At 36.6% G+C, this 22,081-nt stretch overlaps 1 pseudogene; it reads right to left on the bottom strand.

Moving 5' to 3' along the window:
• Positions 1–1,415: 1,415 nt before the first annotated feature.
• On the bottom strand, positions 1,416–20,640 carry LOC125668928 (uncharacterized; annotated as a pseudogene).
• Between the last annotated feature and the right edge of the window lie 1,441 nt (positions 20,641–22,081).

Here is a 22,081-nt window from a genome sequence, read left to right as displayed (position 1 = left end):
TGAAAAACTTCGCACCGCATAACGTGTCGATCACGTCATCGAATCGTGGTAGCATATAGCAATCTTTCCGGGTTTTCGAATTTAATAATCGCACGTCAAGACAAAACCGCAATGACCCATCTGATTTCCGACAAAGTACCACATTTGAGGAATAGTTACTGTTCGATTCTCCTATCACCCCTGCCTCTAACATTTCCTTTATATGTTGTCTGACTTCTTCATACATTCCTGGTGGTATTCTGCGGTAGGGTTGCTTAAATGGTGTATTGTCTTCTAACTCAATAGAATGCTTTACAAGATTGGGTTTACCTAGATCTAATGGACCTGTAGAAAACACATTACTAAACTGTTTTAGGAGAGCTTTCACAGTATCGGTCTGTTTTGTACTCAACTCAGTAGAATCAACTTTGACTCCTAGCTCAATGGGGTCACTCATTTTTTTCTTGGAGTATGGTGCAGTTACTGCATCATTATTTACAACCTTAACCTCTTGGAGATCACAGACGACAGTACCATGCTTGATCGATATGGGTTTGGCAGATATATTGCATATCTTAACCTGCACTGTGGGTTTAGTAGTATGTGCAGACAACTTAACTACTCTAGGACAAACTATGAACTTAACATCATGATCAGAACTTTCAGTCACCAATGTCAGATCATCTTTGGTAGGTACACCTTTGGTACGCCCCTTAATGACAACAGATTCATTTGGTTCAACAATAAGTGTTTTCTTACAGATTGATTTCACACTGTAAGTTTGACACCTCATACTGTCTTAAGCTATTTTCCAAGCACTGGGCATCCCATATGTATAAGTACTATCACCTAAGAACTCTCTACAAATTCTAAGTACATTGGTACCTATGATTACAGGGCAGTTTTTGCTGAACTCTGTGTCTTGTACTATCAGTACAGGGACAAATACCTCTAAATTCATACATGGAACCTGCAAAGTACATTCAATATATCCTCTGTAATCTAGTAATGAACCATCTGCAACAGTCACCTCTAGACCCAAGTTTGATAACTCTTTCAGTTCAGGTTTGTTTTGCAAACAGTTATAACCTGATATAGACAGTGTAGTTACCATTGATCCACTGTCAATAAGAGCTTTGAACTGTTCATTTTGTACCACAACAATGCCTTCATTTGACTCACCTATCAATTTACAATTCAAAATTTGGCCTTGTGTAAAACCCTTGGTCCCTGGTCGGCCCTCATCAGAGACCTCTACTCTTTTGGGTTACCAGAATTGTTCTTGGTCTCCTTTCCTTGACCTTTACCCTTATTGTCATGAAATTTCCCTTTGTACTGTTTGTAGCCTTTCTTATAACCCTTACCTTTGCTCTGACTGTAACCACCTTTTCCTTGACCATTCTCAGAAAACCTCTGGTTACCCGACATATTTCCTTCTAGTCTCTCCAATATTTTGTTGAACTTGTCTTCAATCTTACCTTCAAGTTTTTGTTCTAACTCATCCATTTGCTGAGCTTTGTTTCCATGTCACCATCCCCTGCTGACATCCAGTGCTGATGTACAGGCTTCTTCTCTGTCCGGCTGCTGATTGAAATCTCCTTCTCCACACGCCTTATTTCAAGCAACAACTTATCATAATTCTTGATAGAATCATATTTGTGTCTGGTTTGCCCTTGTAATTTTTCTGAACTTAAAGAAGTCCAAAACTTGTGTCTAAGCAAATCATTTTGGATGCTTGATCCATATAACCACTGTCAATAGCATTTTGTAACATCGTTTCCAACCTACAACTAAATGAAGTTACACACTCACCAGGTAATTGACATGTACTGAAAAATTCTTGCATAATCATGCCATTTGTCGAAATTTCACCAAACAAAATGTCTAATTTTGACAGTATTTTCTGAACATTAGCTCTCTCACCGAGCGGTATCAGCATTGTTTTTGCTGTTCCCCTTAACGAGCGTCGGATACTTTGTATCAATAAATTTTCTTTAATATCAGGGTCACCAAGCAGGCACTGTACCTCATAACGCCACTCTTTATAGGACACATCCCCCTTCTGAGGAGGGTCATCCCCTGAAAATTGTGGAATTTACTGACTTCATACACATGAGTAGTATTACTACCTGGGTGATCCATGAGAGAAGTACGAAGTATACTAGTCTCACCCAATTCTGCAAAATTTGTTAACCCTCCTTTATGTTTTTCACCTACTTGCTTGAAAGGTATGTTAAATTCAGGCTTGGGTGGAAAGTCATAGCTAACACGTACCTTTGGTTTAATTGGGTCACCTGTTGCTTAAACTTTAGGTGTGCTAGAAATGGGTAAAAAAAAACTTGCTGCAAAATCAAGCTTATTATCCTCTGCTGAGGACACCGCCTTTTCTTTTTCTGTTTTCAACTGACATCTTAATTTGATCAGCAATAGAAACATTTATCAATATTCTTGACCAAGTCTAAACTCAACAAACTCCACATCAAATCAACCAAACAAACAACTAAATCAACTGTCCAACTCAATTCAGTTATGCCTGGGAAACACACTTGAACTACAATGTGAATAGAGATCAACTTCACTGGTATACCAATATGTTGTCTATATCTTCCTACAATCTTTAAAAGTATGTACAAGATTTTTGGGTTTTTTTTTTTTTTTTTAAAGTATATGTCCTTAAAACAATAAACCTTCACACCTCTTTCTCACTAATCTAACACTCAGTATATCTTTGTCGAGAAGTCTCTGCTTTACTGCAAAATTGTTAGTTCATTATTAATTAGTTAGCTTCATACAAGTTAGCTGGAATTTGGCTGCTACCTTCAACTGATACAAGTTACACCTGCAACACAATTCTGTAATTACACGTAAGTCAACCCAATCAGCTGATTAAAAAAAAATTGAAAAATCTTAGTGTTTGGCAAATTTCACACAAATTTTTGATTGGTAATTAAAAAATCTAAAGCTAAATACCTTAATTAACAAAGCCTACTAAATATAAATACCTGTAGAACTTAAGTTCTGAAATCACACTTTCGCTATAAATAGACAAATGACCTTAGACGGGAATTCCCTATTCAATACACACTGTCCTGTAACATCGACAAAGCATAAAACCTACATATATGCAAAAGCAAACACTACAATTGTAGTCAATTGCTTACATTGTACACAAAAAAAAATGCTCAAGTAACAGATGCACATATAACATTCAGTTTACAGTACCTTCATCAATCAGTTCGGATACACAAGACGAGCGAGTCTGCCGTGAGTTGCGCTTCGGGTTTTCTCGAACGACGTCACCGTCGGAAATCCTCGGAAAATTTCGCCAGAATCCACCTCACAAGATCCGCCTTTGATTACATTTCATGTGCATCCTTGCAGATTTTTTCCTAATGATTGACGATTGAATGCACTCGGATTTTCAGCCACAAGCGATCGATATTGCCTTTTTCACGACGTGTAGAATTTTCCATATATTTGGACCGAAAATCGACCTCTCCTCCTTGGTATGGCCTAAACTTTCGTCCTCCTCCCCGGCCGGGAATTTAATCCAGGAAATTCTGCCATGAATCCTCAGTGCTTGGTTTCCTAGTTTCTTTTATACGTGGGCACCAATTGCAACCACAGAGACAAATACTATCAGTCTGAGGGATAAGTTTATTAAAACTATTAAGTGAAAACCTAAATATAATGAATAATTAGAAATACGTTTAAATATGACAATGAATATCACAATTACATATAGTTAACATTATCGTGAATAATTACCAAACACCGGTACATATATTTCCTCAATATGAAATATGAAGACTAGATGCTATGCAGCTATTCAATTACATCTGTTCCCTTCAAGGGTAGCGCCGAGAGTGCGGGCCCTGGGTTAGAAAAAGCGGGAAAGTGAGTGAGTATTAGAAACCGCTTAAACAAGTATAGGAAAGTCCAGTGGTCAGTTATAAACACAAACACACACACACGTGGTCTATCACACCTGAGCGCAGAAATAAAAACATATTTACACTTATGCAACAATGAGTAATAAATGATTGATGATAATTTATTTACAGAGGTTACATATGGAACTTTCTTATATGGAAATATCTCTTGTGAGGAAAAAATTGTAAATCTCCCAGAAAACTTTGCACCAGGTGTGACTCATCTTCACAAGTCAAGGGTTATTGATTCGTTACCTCGCACTAGCCCTTGACATCAGTCGCTATTTAAAAGTTGGGCTGGAGAAGAAGGATGACGCAATACGCTAAAATTAATCAACCAATAGGATTTTTTGTTTCAGATGAAATAAACAGAATGTAAAAAATGGTGTCCATTGACGAAAAGATATATGAAAAACATCAAATCGATCATTTGACTGAAAACCAAAAGCTTTCGATATCATGTATCAGAGAAGGAAAAGATGTTTTTATTGGGACTAAAACCGGCAGTGGTAAATCGCTATCTTACGAAGTTGTTCCCATTATTTTGGACAATTTGTTTAAACATAGTCGACAAACGTACTTCGACAATCCATCATTTTCATTCGGCTCATACCCCAAAACCTCGTCTAATTGTTTCTTCAAGCAAAACAAACTCCTGAAAATCAATCGACGGTATCTGTCTTGTACTAATTGGCCACAAATTCTACACCTTAATGCCGTCGCCATGCGTGTTTACTGTTTAGTTTTGTTTTCGACCGATTATAAAAGCCGTTGTCTGATTGGTTTGCAGCTTCAGGCTGCAAACCAATCATATGCTTCTTGTCGAGTCCAACTTTTAAATAGCGACTGATGTCAAGGGTTAGTGCGAGGTAACGAATCAATAACCCTTGACTTGTGAAGATGGGTGTGACTGGTCAACAGGGGATGCTTACTCCTCCTAGGCACCTGATCCCACCTCTGGTGTGTCCAGGTGTCTGTGTTTGCCTAACTCTCTATTTTGTATTGCTTATAGGAATTATTAGACTGATCACTGTTGTCTTCGCCTTTCATTTGTTATTCCGGAATTTGGATTTTATAGAATTAGAATTGGATATCCAAGGACTTGCTTATAAGGCCAAAATAAAATGTGTGTTTCCTATTTCATTTCACTTTGGCCTATTAAGAGTTTTACAAATGCAACTGCTCATCGGACAATAAGTTCATAGTTTTTACATATAAAGTACTATGTTGTCACCAAGATTATCTACATTATTTGACCCTAACCCTAACCCAGTATTGTTGGTACAACAATGATTATCAAATTATCTTTTGAAATCAGACTCAACAATGGTAAAACAACTGAAGAAAAGAACATGACCCAAAATTTCATGTGATGACATACTCTTGTTTTCATTTATGAAATAAGCACAAAACATGAAGATATGGATCAATAAAATCAATCTGAAAATTAAATAATTACATGTATAAAGAAAGAAAAACATCAAAGAAATATTAAAAATGTTGAAATAAACAATTGAACAGAAAATAAAACCTGAAATAGTAAATATATCCTTCAGCATATACTGGTATGAGTAGTGTTGACAGGAATAATGTTGTCTGGGAAATGCAGTTCTTTGCACACTTGCTTCTTACCACTGTAAATTGCCCTGTGACTGCGGTTTTATAAGAGAGGGTGTGTTGGTTGCCTGCTTGGACATGTAGGTTGCAAATGAGTTCCCCGAATTCTTCCCACAACAATGACTGTCTTGCACAACAGCATTAGAGCAAATAATAGTACACACAGTGTATATATGTACTTATTTGTGAATCATCAGAGTAAAATAAAACTCAATTTCAAAATATACTGTTCTTGAAGTCCTATTTATATTTCACTTAAATGGGTCGTTGTTGCTATATAGCATTTCGTTTGAAAGTAGTATTGGTTATCCAACAATTAATTATAATTTTTTATAAATCAGTTGATTACCATCAACTCTTGAAATGTTTTATACTTTGACTTTAAAAGAAGATACATGATGAATTACGGCCCTAGAAATAATAAATCAACAGAAATCTAAAAATCAAAAACAAATTTAAAAACAAATCATTATATATTAATGCAAAATAAAAAACAAAATATAATCACTTAAAGATAAGAAATTACAATGAATGTCATTTATATTTTTAATCATACAAGCAAGTCATACCTTTTGGTGTACATTTTCCTCTGCCATTGCCATAGTAACAACTCTCTGGACTCTAGATAAAGTATGGTTTCTTCTTTTCATCAGAACACCATATATAAGGCCGATTTCTTTTGATGCCTCTCTGTAATGTTTTTCATTATCATGTTTGTTTTTGCTTGTTGCAACTGTAAGAAGAACATCTGAAAGTCTACTCTGGTTAATAAACATTTCTTCAATTACATTTGACCATTTAAATGATAGGATGTCATCATAGCTTAATTGCCCGAGGTAGCTATGTCGTTTGTGTGTCATGTATCTGGCACTCTCAGCAATTTCTAACATAAAAAGTGACCACAAACATTCCTTCAGCTCTCTTAGGTCATCTGGGCAAATGAATTCCTCTTTCTCAGTTGCATTTGACTGTCTAATTAAGAATAGTATAATGTAAGTGAAAGCTTTTAGGGGATACAAATAACTGTCTGCAATATATATCGAGGTAAGCTACTGACAAACAAGTTGATGGTACAGGGATTTCAACAGTCTCGATTGAAGTCAGCATTTCGCAAATTCTATGGTCGTTATAACGATCTAGTTCGTCAATACAACCTCATATTGAGTCAAATGCTGTCTGACGTGTTTCATACCGATTGTTAAGCCGTTCTTGGCACACTGATTTTGACTGCGGATAACTCCGTTTACCTGATCAGGATATGGGGCTCACGGCGGGTGTGACCGGTCAACAGGGGATGATTACTCCTCCTAGGCACCTGATCCCACCTCTGGTGTGTCCAGGGGTCCGTGTTTGCCCAACTATCTATTTTGTATTGCTTGTAGGAGTTATGAGATTGATCACTGTTCGTTATCTTCACCTTGCATTGGATCCCTTTTACTGTACCACATGATACATAAAATCAATCATACACCAAATTACTTATCTTTCAACTTATGGACTGGGAAAAAACGAATACTATCAGTACCTGAAATATATGGGTATACTGATATCTGTTTGACACGATGTCTCTTCATAAAACCTCTCCCCTGAGTCTTTCAAAGTGTTTGATTTTACTAATCTCTCATAGAAACTTTTACAAGATGCACCTGTAAATATCACATTTCAACAATTAATAGTGTCTTGTTGATAAAGGCAAAAACATGTAATCATAGACACTATGAAATCATGATGTAGCATACCAGTTCTGGACGTACCCAATGCTGCGTTCATTTCAAATGCCAATGAACGCCAATACTCATTGAAAATCGGTGTAGGAGGTGGGTTATCAACTATGAACTTTTTTAAATAACTGCTTTCCCTTATGTCCCATTTTGAACCAACAGACTATGTTTCAAATATAAATAAAATAACATACATGGACAAAGAATTACACTGCAATTAAAGGCATCAAACTGAAGTAAAAAAGGAAATGAAGCATGAATATCACACCTGGTTTATTTGCTTTAATGGTTGGAGAGGTGTCTCTCCAGTAGGTGTGCCTCTACTTCTCTTTGGCGGATGTTTCTTTGGAGTATGCTGATCATTCATATTCGCATATGAATGATGATTCAAATAAAATGACGGCATCCTCTCATTTTCCTTTTCCTCTGTTTTAGCATAGCCATGCTCATCATGTTATAATAACAAAAAAAATCACCTAACTGAAACAATTATTGATTCCATTGCATGATAAGTGATGACCACAAGTACTCTGCTCCCAGGATTTGAACCAGGATCTCCTCATCAATGTTTATTTTGTATTTTAAAAAATACATTTACATCTTGAATGAGGTGTGTTGCCAATTACTCCAAAGCAAACTTACTTGTGCATACATTATCCAGAATGGAATCATACAGAATGAAGTAATCATTTTCTTTAACCCCCCCCCCCTAAACCTTCTCACTTCATTTTAAACACAGAGTGGTTCGTCAGAAAACCAATATACAGGACACTTCCTTAAATCTCTATCTAATGATACATCAATAAAAATAGGCGATGAACCAGTGGGAAAGACCTCATTTCTGACGAAAGCTCAATGTAAACATTGATTGATCACCTCACTATGATATAAAGTAACGTGAAAACAAATAGAAATAGAACGGTTCGTGGTCAAATAAAGGTCCATACTACTTCTTTGAACTCTATCCTACTGAAATATGAAACAAGAGGCCCAAGGGCCTAGAATCGCTTCTCTGATAAATTGTACAACCCCATCATTTCTATTCTTAGCCTCTTAGTATTCTAAATCTTTAGTCAAATCCTAAGAATTCAAAAAAAGTAGGTCAATGTGACCTACTTTTTGGTTTACACATTTTGAGAACCCAAGAAATACCAACTGACAAAGTTTGATGATTTTAAGCCAATTAGTATCTGAATATTGAAATATAGCTGTCAAATTCCAATCGTAGGTCATGGTGACCTACTTTTTGGTCAGCGACCTCCGAACATGCAAGACCCATCAACTGACAAAGTTTGATGACTGTAGGTCAAATAGTATCTGAAATATATAAATATAGCCGTCCAATTCCAAAAGTAGGTCAAGGTGACCTACTTTTTGGTCGACACACTCCGTAGACTCAAGATGCATCAACTGTCAAAGTTTGATGATTGTAGGTCAATTAGTGACTGAAATATATAAACATAACTGTCAAATGCCAAAAGTAGGTCACAGTGACCTACTTTTTGGTCGATACACTCCGAAGACTCAAGATGCATCAACTGACAAAGTTTGATGATTGTAGGTCAAATAGTGTCTGAAATATAGTAATTTAGCTGTCAAATACCAAAAGTAGGTCACGGTGACCTACTTTTTGGTCGACACAAACCGAAGACTGAAGACGCATCAACTGACAAAGTTTGATGATCCTAGGTTTTACAGTGCCCAAAATATGCATCTAAAATTGAAAATGTGAAATTTGAATATCTGCAAAATTCAAAAAGTAGGTCACTGTGACCTACTTTTTTTATAAATATGTTTCAAGGCCTCAAGATGCATCAACTTACAAGATGTGATGATTCTAAACCTCTCGGTATTTGAAATAACAACTTAAAATATATCTATAAATGATAAGCCATAAAATTCAGAAAGTAGGTCACGGTGACCTATTTTTCAGTTGACGCATTTCAAGGTCCCATGATCCACCAACTGACAAGTTTTGATGATCATAGGCTTCAAAGTGTCCAAGATATGTATCAAAATTAATTTTAAAATAAATACCTGCAAAATTCAAAAAGTAGGTCACCGTGACCTACTTTTGAGACAACTTGACACAAGGTCCTAAGATGCATCAACTGTCAAAATTTGATGATCCTAGTCCTTATAATGACTAAAATATCAAAGATTTAAGGAAATATAAATTTAGGTCAACTTTGAAGTGACCTTGAGACCACGCCTTTTGCCCCAGGGTAATGCCTTGAACAATTTTTAATCTACAACATATCCTCATCCTTATGTGTAAGTTTGGTGATAATCTGCCCAGTGGTTCTTGAGAAGAAGATTTTTTAGCAACCACTACTTTTATTTGTATTTTCCTGATTATCTCCCCTTGTTAAAGGGTCACATCCCTCTATTTAGTATGCATGAAAGCCCTTGGGCCAATGATACCCTGTAACAAATTTGAAAAAAATTGGCCAAGGGGTTCTTGAGTTATAGCCCTTTTTCTAAAAAGTTTACGCACACCGCACAAATGGCCATAGCATTAGCTCTTTGAGCCTTCGGCTCAGAAGAGCTAATAAAATTGGCAGTGAACCAGTAGGAAATACCTAAATTAGAACATGAACAGTCTCTTCTATGCAAACTTACCTTACTCGCCGCCATGTCTGTTTGCCCTATGCGCGCCGCCATTCAACAGTGCGTACCAGGCCTTCTGTGCTTGCACATCGGAAGGCCTCGGGAACCAGGCTAGTGAAACCGAAGCGACCAGAATCGTAACTTGACAGGGTACCAGTTTAAATTAACTGGAAGTGAGTATTGTCAACTCGTGCATAAAATTTCACGGTTTTTAGGTAGTAAAGACGCGATATTCTAAGAAATATTTCACCGATTAACTTGACAATGAATATGGTTCATCTTTTTACTATGCCATATATGTATGCGAAGGCTGAGAATCGTTAGTGCAAAGGTTCTCTTTAAATCTTGCCCACAAGCTGTAATGGACACATAAACACACGGACACATGCACAGTAGCGATGCTATATCCCCTCCGCAACTAGTTGTGCGAGGGGATAATTAAGCTTTCTAAATATTCAAAATCAAAAAACAAAATTTGAAAATTTTCAGCTCAAATCGTGTCCATATCACTTTAAAGTGAACTCTCCAATTCCTAGCCAATACCTAATTGTTATCAAAATATGAAATCACATCTCTTGAGGAAGTCAGCTGCAGATGAGTAAGGGAATGGGACTGGGCCCAGTTCTGAATTGTGCTGTACGAACCTAATGGACTGGAAGCAATATTCATATTACAAAGGGCTTTGCTTCCGCAGATGTAGTAAGAGTTTTTTTTTTTTTTTTTTTTTTTTTTGCAAATGAGGAAGGTAATATAACATTACTCTGAAATAATGAATATATAATGTCAATTGCAAACATAAGTCCGACAGCTTCCTTCAAAGTGATGCTGCATTGATCTTTGCCACAAAGAGGTAATAAGAAACGGACAATAACGTTGTTGCGATTTCCAAAATTATAAATACGACCTTGGTTCAACGTTCAGCAAGAAAGTATCATTTTTATAGAAAGAAGATAATGTCTATAGATGATAAGAAAGTCAATTTGCTGAGTATCTGCTATGGCTTAAGTAATCTTGGTCAGATTTTCACTTGATTGCTGCCTGGTTTTTTTTTATAAGGGAAACTACATTATTCACAAGTGAGTCTTGTGGGTCCATGGATTGATTGAATATTGTTTACCGTTCCGGTAATATTTCACGAAAATGAAGACGTCACCACTGCCCGTGAAGGGCTCCAAAATTTAGGCCTATGCTCGGCGCTTATGGCCATTGAGCAGGGAGGGATCTTTATCCTGCCACACCTGCTGTGACACGGAACCTCGGTTTTTGCGGTCTCATCCGAAGGACCGCCCCATTTGATTGCCTCTTACGACAAGCAAGGGGTACTAAGGACCTATTCTAAACCGGATCCACCACGGGATTTCGAGGTAATTTTTTTTAATGAACGAAAGAATTGCCGTGGATAGAATGTAATCAATTGGTCAAACACGGACCACTGGATATACTAGAGGTAGGATCAGGTGCCAGGGAGTAAGGATCCCGTCAACTGGTCACACCGACTGTGAACCCTATCACTTGATCAGGTGGACGGAGTAATCCGTAGTCAAAATTAGTGTGTAGGTAGCATTACTATAACAACGTTGGAAAAGTCTACATAATTTTCTTGAGAGTGTCTCTCATGAAAATGATGAATATATACGTTCAAAGGAATCAGACTTGAACCACCTTCTCTTAACAGCAGAACAGCTCAAGCAAATACAGAGCGCACTTGTTGATCCAGTGTTCAATCACATCAACAAGAGTATGGGTGACAGACACAAATCATCTCTTGAAGGACATGCAGATACTTTACCCTATAAACTTGCCTGCAACCGATGCTGAACTGGATGAGTATGGGGAAGATCAGCTTTAAGCGGCTTGATAGTGATGTAGAGCATATCAAGCAGACAGAATGGCAAGCTCTAAAGATTAAGATGAGAAAAGAGGCCAATAACACAAGTCTTCGGGATTTCTATCGCAGGCTATTCACTAATCTCAATCAAGAGAAACCCTTAAGATCATCCGTGTTAAATAGTTCTATGTATCCCAGTGTCTTCTTTCATTTTTGAACAAGGTTTTTCAGCGATGACAAGGATCAAATCGGATTGACATGACAGACTAACACCAGATATGCTGATTTGCCTTATGGCAATATCATAACAAGGTTAGCACCATTCCAGACTCATCCCTTAATATTCAATATATGAATATTTGAGTTTTGGTAAGTCTGCAATGTTTCTAGGCCTGTCATGCATACAGTCGGGGAAATTGGTACACGTTACTCGTGATAGGTGATGAAGGAAACGAAAGACAACTCTGATAACCCTCGGTCCAAGAGCATTATGATTCCAAGCTCTGTGAGGATCCGAAAATATTGTATCTATACTCTTTTTATTTTAACTAATCCCAATTTCACTTCACGGTAACGAGGTAAACCTGAATTCCTTGGCACCAACCCCACATGTGAAATTGGAGCAGCCTTCTTCCCCGCCTGTTAGAAACGGAATAGAACAGCCATTTTTGTTTTCCGAATGATGCTGACTGTCTCCCGGTCTTATTTTTTTTACCTATCGACATTCTCCAAAATTACTTACCTTATTAGCCATTTCAAAATGTGCAATGTTTACATTGAAATCAAATTTAAACCTAGAAGTAACATAATTCCTTTCTTCGAACCAATAAATCTACTTATTATATAGCTAATAAATAGTCTAATATAAAACTGCGTAAAATCTAGAGAATGTTAGCGTTCAATATCCTGAGAATTTATTGAATGCTAACTTTGCATTGCGTAAATTGTATGCGCCCGAAACATTCCGAGTATGATCGTTCAATATTGACGTTACCGTAACGACGTAAACAAGCCAAAATGGCAGGCGACGGTCCTCCGAATCTGACAGCCGGTATTTGATATTTACGTAAGCAAAATGTTTTACTGTACATAAATTATGATGTTCCCATTTACAAAATCAGTTTTCTTCATGCATTAATGACGGGTTAAATATTGAACAGTTAAGAAATGCATGCTGTTATTGCACACTGCCAATATTGATGAATTCTCGTCTATTTTGAAGTAGTTTGAGTGAAAAGGGATATAATTTAACAACTAAATACTTTAGCTATATAATAAAAGGGTTATTAATCTTATATAGGTGCATATTGGCACTCGTTGGCTGTCAAAATGCACTCGCAAGCTCGTGCATTTTGACAGCCAACGAGTGCCAATATTCACCAATATAAGTTCAATAACCCTATATTATAGCACATTCAAATTTATTTTCTACTTTTTGCATAACCTTTCGTTTTTATTTCGAATAGATAATTTATGCAAACGATTGACCTTTGGTCAGTTATGTCCGATTGACTGTATCTCTTTTCCTGACTAAATACACGAACAACTAAACAATTTACAAATTGTAACAATATAGTTATGCCTACTGACAGTATTAAAACTGGCTGGTTTAACTAAAACGGCAAACAACACTTTCTCTATTAAAAACTTAATTGTCTTATGATAGATCATTCAAACTCTGGTCTTCTTGCCAGTTCCCCATCACAATTAGAGATCCCTTGCTGCATTAGTTCAATGGATATTCCTATGGTAACAAAAGTCGCAGCATCCGACGTACATATAGACACTCGCTTGGGATAGAAGCTCGGATGAACTTTGCAAAGCAATAGGGCTCACAAAAGGGGTTATTTCGCGTACATTTTATAAATTATTTAGTTGTTCATATATATTTGGTCAGGAAAAGAGATTTCAAAACTAACAATACGCAGAACAAGCTCTTGCGTATCGCATCAGTTTAGATATACAGTAAAATTCTGATATAGCGAATTTCTGGGGACCCTCCATAAAAATTCGCTATAAGCGTAATTCGCTATACGTTTATAGCGAATTCATACTTCAAATATAACGAATTCGTTATAAAATTTATTTGTTCTACATGTATACCAGTTATATAAGAAAGCAGCAATCGATATACTTGCGTTTGTATTGTCTTTATGAGAAATGAAGCCTATATATTTTCGAGAAGAAGAAATATTTTTAGACAAGAAATATACACATTGATTTATATATGATAATTTATCTTGATGGATTATTAAGTCATGCAAGAACATGTCGAGAGAGAAATGTCAACAAAAGTTTGTGCAATACATACATGTACAGTCTATTGCAATTGCCATTTACTTGTTGTTTTACACAAATAAAGGAGTGTACGATAAAATAAATGCAATCAAACTTCAAATTCAATTAACGAGAATAGTAAACAATACCGACAATATATTTCCTAACCGTATGTGTAAGTATTGTTTTGCGTTTTTGAAAAAATACAAACAGAAATGTCGCAATAAGTGTGGATCCTTTATGTCAATGGAAAACGATTGTTATAAATCACAAAGAGTTTAAAATAAAAAAAAAATTCGTTATAAAAGGTGATTTTTACGTTCATTTTTAATTCAAGGGGAATAGGAATTTACTTCGTTATATCCGTAAATTCGCTATATCGTTGTTCGTTATAGACGCAGATTTTTATATAGAATATATAAAGAATTTGCCGGGGAAATCTTTTTTCACTTCGCTATAGCCGTAATTTCGCTATATCCATGTTCGCTATATTCGAGTTTTACTGTATAAACACAATATGCAGGTGATAATGCAATATTGCTTCATAAATATGGCAAGGCCTTGTTCTGCAAATGATCAGTTTTTAAATCGAGATAGACTACTGACAAACAAGTTGATGGTGGAGGGATTTCAACAGTCTCGTTTAAAGTCAGCATTTCGCAAATTATATGGTCGTTATTACAATGAAAGCGATGAAAGGTGAACATAACGAACAGTGAACAATCTCTTAACTCCTATACGCAATACAAAATCGGTAGTTGGGCAAACACGGACCGTCCCCTAGCCACACCAGAGGTGAGATCAGGTGCCTAGGAGGAGTAAGCATCCCCTGCCGACCGGTCACACCCGCCGTGAACCCTATATCGGAGTTATTCGTAGTCAAAATCAGTGTGCCACGAACGGTATAACAATCGGTATGAAACACGTCAAACAGCATTTGACCCAATGATAGATTGTATTGACAAACTAGATCGTTATAACGACCATCGACTTTGCGAAATTCTGACTTCATTCGAGACTGTTGAAACCTCTGTACCATCAACTTGTTTGTTAGTAGCTTGCCTCGATTTAAAAACTGACCATACGCAGAACACGCTCTTGCGTATCGAATCAGTTGAGATATTTATAAACACCATATGCAGGTGATAATGGAATTCTGCTACATAAATATGGAAAGTTGACGGTGGAGAAGCTGAAGTCATCCCGTTTGTTATACAGTTGAGGTGTCAGTTTGCCGTTAATGTCTACTTTCAATAAAATATCCAAGTATGAAGCAGAAGCGGACGACTCTGTGGTGTCTTTTATTTCGAGCTCACAAGGATATATCCAATCGACAAACGAATGAAAGTTATTATTCTTAATAGACAAAACGTCGTCGATATATCTAAATGTCGAATTTAAGGCCACAGCAAGAGATTATTTTTTTTTTTTTTGGTCGTTATAACAATCTAGTTTGCCATTACAACGTTAACATATCATTGGATCAAATGCTGTCTGACTTGTTTCATACCGATTGTTACGCCATACTTGGCATTTTAATTAGGGCCCCGCATGAAATACGGGAAGCCCTATAGTAATCACATTGTCCGTCCGTCTGTCCGTCGACACTTTCATTGTGACACGATAACTCAAACAGTTTTCAAATTTTGTACAGAAATACTCTACAATAAGAGGAAGATACCTATATATTTTGGAGTCATGTCACTTTGTCTGTCTGTTTGAATGTCATCATCTTTCTTACTATGATCGTATTTATTTACCACTGTCTAGGGAAGATAATTCAATTTGAATTATGATATGCATTGTATTGATGCAAGGTGAAGATAACGAACAGTGTTCAATCTCGTAACTCCTATAAGCAATACAGAATAGCGAGTTGGGCAAACACGGACCCCTGGACACACCAGAGGTGGGAGCAGGTGCCTAGGAGGAGTAATCATCCCCTGTTGACCGGTCACACCCGCCGTGAGCCCTATATCCTGATCAGATAAACGGAGTTATCCGCAGTCAAAATCAGTGTGCCAAGAACGGCTTAACGGTCGGTATGAAACACTTCAGACAGCATTTGACCCAATGCAAGGCTGTATTGACGAACTAGATCGTTATAACGACCATAGAATTTGCGAAATGCTGACTTCAATCGAGACTGTTGAAATCCCTGTACCATCAACTTGTTTGTCAGTAGCTTACCTCGATTTAAAAACCGACCTCACGCATAACAAGCCCCTGAATATCGAATCAGTTGAGATATATATACACCATATGCAGGTGATAATGGAATATTGCTACATAAACATAGGAAGTTGACGATGGAGAAACTGAAATCATCCCGTTTGTCACACAGTTAAGTTGTCAGTTTGCCGCCAATATAGAAAATTTACAAGAAATAATTCTACAACATTGTGTATGTGTATATATTTGGTTTTTTTTTTTTTAAATGTGATATACAAAATGCTTGATGTTACATGTATATTGAATTAAAACACGTCATTCCCAGTCAATAACTTTCGATCGGGATCGGAATACGAAATAAAATTTCCTATATCCGGTTGCAAAGTGAAACTGCTTCATGCGTCAAGTTATTGAATTATGTAGTAATAGCACGTTACACATTAGAGAACTGTTCCTTTTAATAAAGAAAGTCACAAAATAGATACGAAATGAATGTATCTTATTCATTACTGTTACCAAACTTTCGTCAGCGAAAATCTCGAAATGGCGTTTCACTGCGCTTGTTGACGGTAAGGTCCACATGAGTATTTTGATATTTGTTTATGAAGTTTTTGCGCATACATGATATGTCTCGGCTAGGAATAATGGAAACTTTCTCACCTATGCAGGGTTTGACATTAACTTTTTTGAGCACTAAACCAATCGGGCTACTTCAAATGATTTTTGCTAGACCTGACCTTACATCCACTAGCCCTGACCAACTTTCCAGAAAAAATCTGATAGATTATCCATATCAAATACTTAATTTAAATGACAAACGTTAAGTTTGAACTAAAATGCATTTAATTGTCTAAAAACAGTCTTTAGTTTCGTCATTCAATTTGATGCTTTTACTATCAAACATATTTTCAGTTTCTTTAAATTCTTACCAGCACGGAAATTCTTTAATCCATTTAGATTAAAATGACCTCAATATTTTTTTTTTAAATTCTATTTCGTAGGTCAAATGAACTGGGGGGTTTTGGGGGGTTTTTTTTTGTGCATGAAAATGAATTCAATAATTTTATTGATCCAAAACATAACTTTACACACATTAACATTGTGTAGATTTCGTAGAACATCACTTCCGACCGCGACTTATTAGAACTAAAAATAGAGATTATGTCACCATGCGGTTCAAAATTGCTCGCAAACTCTTTACAGTTATTTTGTTTTAAAGAATAAAATATCTTATCATTTAAAATAAAGTCTCTTAAATTTGTTTATTTTTTAAACACGACCAGTCGGACTAGTAAATCGACATTTTACCCGACCGGACCTATCATTTAGTGAACACGGTCGGTCGGACGTGCCTTAGTGTCACACCCTGCTATGTATGTAAAGACATTAATCTCTATTTTTAAAAATGTAGAACACTTTTATCAAATGACAACACTTAGAGCCCCGATGTCAGAATTTCCTTTTCCAAGACATCAATATGTCAAATTCATAATCCTTTTTGAATAGTATGTACCATATTTTGTACCAGTTACCAGGTATCAATTTTCAATTCCCTATTACTATGGGATTTTGTTGCACTCTGTTGTGGATGAGTGCGAGTCAAACAGAAGTAATTTAAATTGCATAAGTCTCTCATAAATATGCTTCATGATTCCTTTTTCACAAATTGACATTCCAATGTATCTTTACATATTATTAATTCTAACATATATACCAGCCCCAAACATTGCTATATCAAATACAGATGTCACTTTCCTCTAATAACACTCAGCGGGGCCCTTACTGACCGTGTCAGTTTTTTAGTTAAGTCTCCTAAACGAAGTTTGGAGACATTGTTTTTGCTCGGTTCTTATCATTCTTCTGCTTCTTCTTCTGTGGGAATCCGGGTTAGAATAGGTCCTCAGTACCCCTTGCTTGTCGTAAGGCGACTAAATGGGGCGGCCCTTCGGATGAGACTGCAAAAACAGTAAATAAACCGGTCCCGTGTCACAGCAGGTGTGGCACGATGAAAACCCTTCTCTTCTCAATGGCCATATAAGCGCCGAGCATATGCCTAAGTTTTGCAGCCCTTCACCGCCAGTGGTGATCTCTCCATATGAGTGAAATATTCTCGAGAGGGACATTAAACAACATTCAATCAATCTGTACCCAGTTGATGAAAGTGATAGATATCCAAGGATATGAAGGGCCGAGTGGTTAGAGCATCGCGTTCCAAATCACACGGCTTCTCACCTCTGGTCGGCGCGGGTTCAAATCCCGCTCGCGCCGGTAAGTGAGAAAGTTTCCCAGTTTACTTTCGGAAGGTCGTTGGTTTCTTCCCAGGTACATTATATCTGGGTTCTCTCTTCTACCAACAAAAACTGGGCGCCACCAGATAACTGAAAAATTCTTGAGTGTGGCGGAAAACATTAAAACAATCAAGGATATGACAGGTCAGTGTATGTAGATGTGCAGAAATGTTTTGGGGGTGGGGTTTAACATACATGTAGAACTCTATGGGGAAAAATTAATTCCAAAATTCAACAGATATAACTTGATAAATGGAGTCTTGGGATTTCCAGAAAGTAATAGAGAATGACAGGGCCTACTAATTAGTATTAAGGTCAAATGACCTCTGACCATGAACATAAAAAGTGGTATTACTTTAAAACAGGGACTAATAGCGACATGGAATCTTAAGAAATGGCAAGAGGATGACAGGACCTACAAACTTTTAATAAGGTCAAGTGACTCCAGTAATCTTGACCTTAAAATATAAACTGGTATTACTTAAGTCCATTAGATGGAGACCGGCCGCATTGCCGTGAGTTTAGCTATTTGAATAATTATCATTTAATGGGACTGGGGTGGTATATTATCTAGACTATTTAGCTAAAATATTTGTGGGGTATTAGTACACATCTAGACGCTATTGTGCCAGTATGGAAATGAACCGGGACTCGTGACTGGCTACCTAACATGGCTACGTCTACGAACGAAATCATCAAAAGCTGTGATCGAGTTTTTGGGGCTTTAATAAATATTTGAAGGTATGTTTGGACACAAGTATAGGAAAATATGTTAGGAATTTTTTTGATATTAAAGTTATGAGACAACAACACAAGAATACAATTTTTTCTCTTTCTTTCTTTGAAGTTTTTTTTCCATCTAGCATCTGGCCGTCATGTTTTCAAATGCTGACTACTCCCGTATAAGGGAATTTGGGTGGACTTATACATATGGACCAATGAGAGTGTCTGTTGCATTTCGCAATTGTATTACAGATTCAATTGTGTCGTCGCACAACGCAATACTATATCGGCCAAAGCGTTCTAATTCAAAGGTGAATTGCGATAAAAGGTCTTCCATTCAAAATGATATATTTGACCTGGTGACCTTAACATTGACCTTTGTCCTCCATACTTACAGAAAATTTTATTATAAATTATATTTTGCAAAGCGTATGAGGTACTGCTTTTATATTTGCATTTATTGTGAGAAGACCTTTGCAATGAAACCAGAATTGTTGACCTTGTCGCCTTGACATTGACCACTGATCTTGTTTTTTTGTTGTTGTTTTTTTTTTTTTGGAAGTTTTATCTAAATAACATACAATGGCACATGGTTTCTTTTTGTTGTAATCAGAGGGCATCAGTGTTTCACAAACATGTCTTGTAAAAGATACATATTTTTCAATAACAAAATGTTGTTTAAAGTCAAAATATGTGGTCAATTTACTAGTCAAGCAGCCTTCATTTCTTTTCTGTAACTAGTATTGTTAAACTTTAACAATATTCTCTAATATTTTTTTCAAATACATTAATAAGGTTAACAATTTCAATTATTTACAGTTAGGCCATGATATACCTAATTCAAACAAGTATGTTACATTTGTAAACCAACTAATCACTTCTAGCCTGTATAGATTGTGTTGAAATCACACAATACAGTGTTCCACAAACAATGCATTGGAAAACAACTCGTGTTCACTATGAACATGAAAGTACATGGAGATTTGAACACCTAAATCTGAGATGCATTTCGTTCAGGATACATTGTTACAGTACTAGGATATCCAATACATACTCTGTATCATATATATATATATATATATATATAATGACAAAAGTAACAGTACATACATGCACATGTTCCGGAAATGGAAATTGTAAACAAAAAAGTCTTTAAAATAAATGTATAGTCTATCTATAATGATTATTGACTTATTGTTGTGTGATCATATAATAAAGGGAAATTATTTAATACATTACTATCCCACAACCTTAACCATGTTGATATTGCATCTATATGTTTGTACAGAGGTATTTCACTTTGAGCTTAAATCTTGTTGTATTTCCAGAGTTACTGCATCTCTGTCAATAGCATCAATGGCAGCCAAGAGATCTTCATCCTGAATCTGTTCATTTACTTTTGAACTCTGTTTTCTAGAGAAGTAGGATGTAATTTGATTTACAGTCAGCCACTCTGATGGAAGGAAGAGGCGCTCACCAGTAGGATTTCTCATGGCCACTCTGATGGAAGGAAGAGGCGCTCACCAGTAGCATTTCTCATGTTCTGCATTTCTTTTGCAACATCTGTGGCATTGGCTTTCCGTCCTGTTTCTTCTCCTTCCCTGAACTTGTTGTCAAGAAAATCTCGCAACTTTGAGCTAAATCTTCTAACATGACGCCGTGGAATTTTCAGGGCCCACCTGATTCCCTTAACATTATCATAACTGACACTGGTGGAATTGTCTCTTGAAGCCAGCACTGTGTCTCTGTATGTTATCATTATTTCATTGCATAAACGGGCCCACTCGCTTCTAATACGGTCATATGTTGTCTCCTTTTGTAGCTGGAACTCATGTTGGCCTGTTGTAAGATGGCTATCCAGTTCAGAGTAGGTATGGAACTGACATATGCAGCCTGATTCTGGACAAAAATAAAGAGCAGACTCGGTGGACATGGGGATGAGTTCCTTGGGATTTTCAATCTTCCCTGTTGCAGTGATGGGAGTACTAGTTGTGAAGCCATTCAGAGTGAAACATCCTGACCGGTGATGGTGTTGTTGATTTCCACCGACTTTGTCCAAATTCTCCTTTGACAAGTCTACACCCCCTCCAATGCCATATGCTTTCCTCATGGTGAGTGACCCATCATCATGGAACTCTACTTCACTGTACAAACTAACCTGCTTCATTTTGTGAGATTTCAGAGACTGGTTTTCAGGGTTGATGGAAACATGTGACACCTGACATCCACTGAATAATGATAAATGATAATACACATGCACATTTTATTCCATGGGCTGGAATGTTTAGAATGAATTTATTATGTTGGTAAATATACTTCACATACATATTAGATTTGTCTTTGTACAAACTGAATAATGTTGAACAATCTATCATCACCTCGCAATTCATTCCGAGAGGAGATATGGTTTGATTGATTGAATGTTGTTTTAACGTCCCTTTCGAGAATATTTCACTCATATGGAGACGTCACAATTGCTTAGACATATAAACCATTAGTGGTCATGACAAGATAGCTTTACTCGTACTACTACAAAATTACATCATTTAAACAGAGAAATGGGTATCCTATCAACAAAAAGAATAATTTTGTATGTTAGAAATGGGTTATTCACCTGATATGGAGTCTATCGCAACTTTCATATCTTCTTCACATATGATATCATGTCCGCTTGCAACCCAGGATTTCATTTTTCTTTTCATGTGGGCGATCTTGGAATCACAATAGGACTTTCCTGACTTTGGCTCAGAATAACAATATGTTTTGATGTGTAAACCTATAGAGAGAAGTACACAAATCAACATGGTTAAATAATTCCTGAAAATAATATTGACACAAAATCCATTAGATATGAAAATACTAGTGTATATATACTTATGTACCTACTGTAATTTGAAATTGGATGGTAGTACAATATATATACCTGTCCGGGTG

Source organism: Ostrea edulis, chromosome 4, assembly GCF_947568905.1.
Source record: "Ostrea edulis chromosome 4, xbOstEdul1.1, whole genome shotgun sequence".
Taxonomy (NCBI): Eukaryota; Metazoa; Mollusca; class Bivalvia; order Ostreida; family Ostreidae; genus Ostrea; species Ostrea edulis.
Note: the sequence above shows the minus strand (reverse complement) of the source record. Positions and strands in the feature narration are given on the sequence as shown.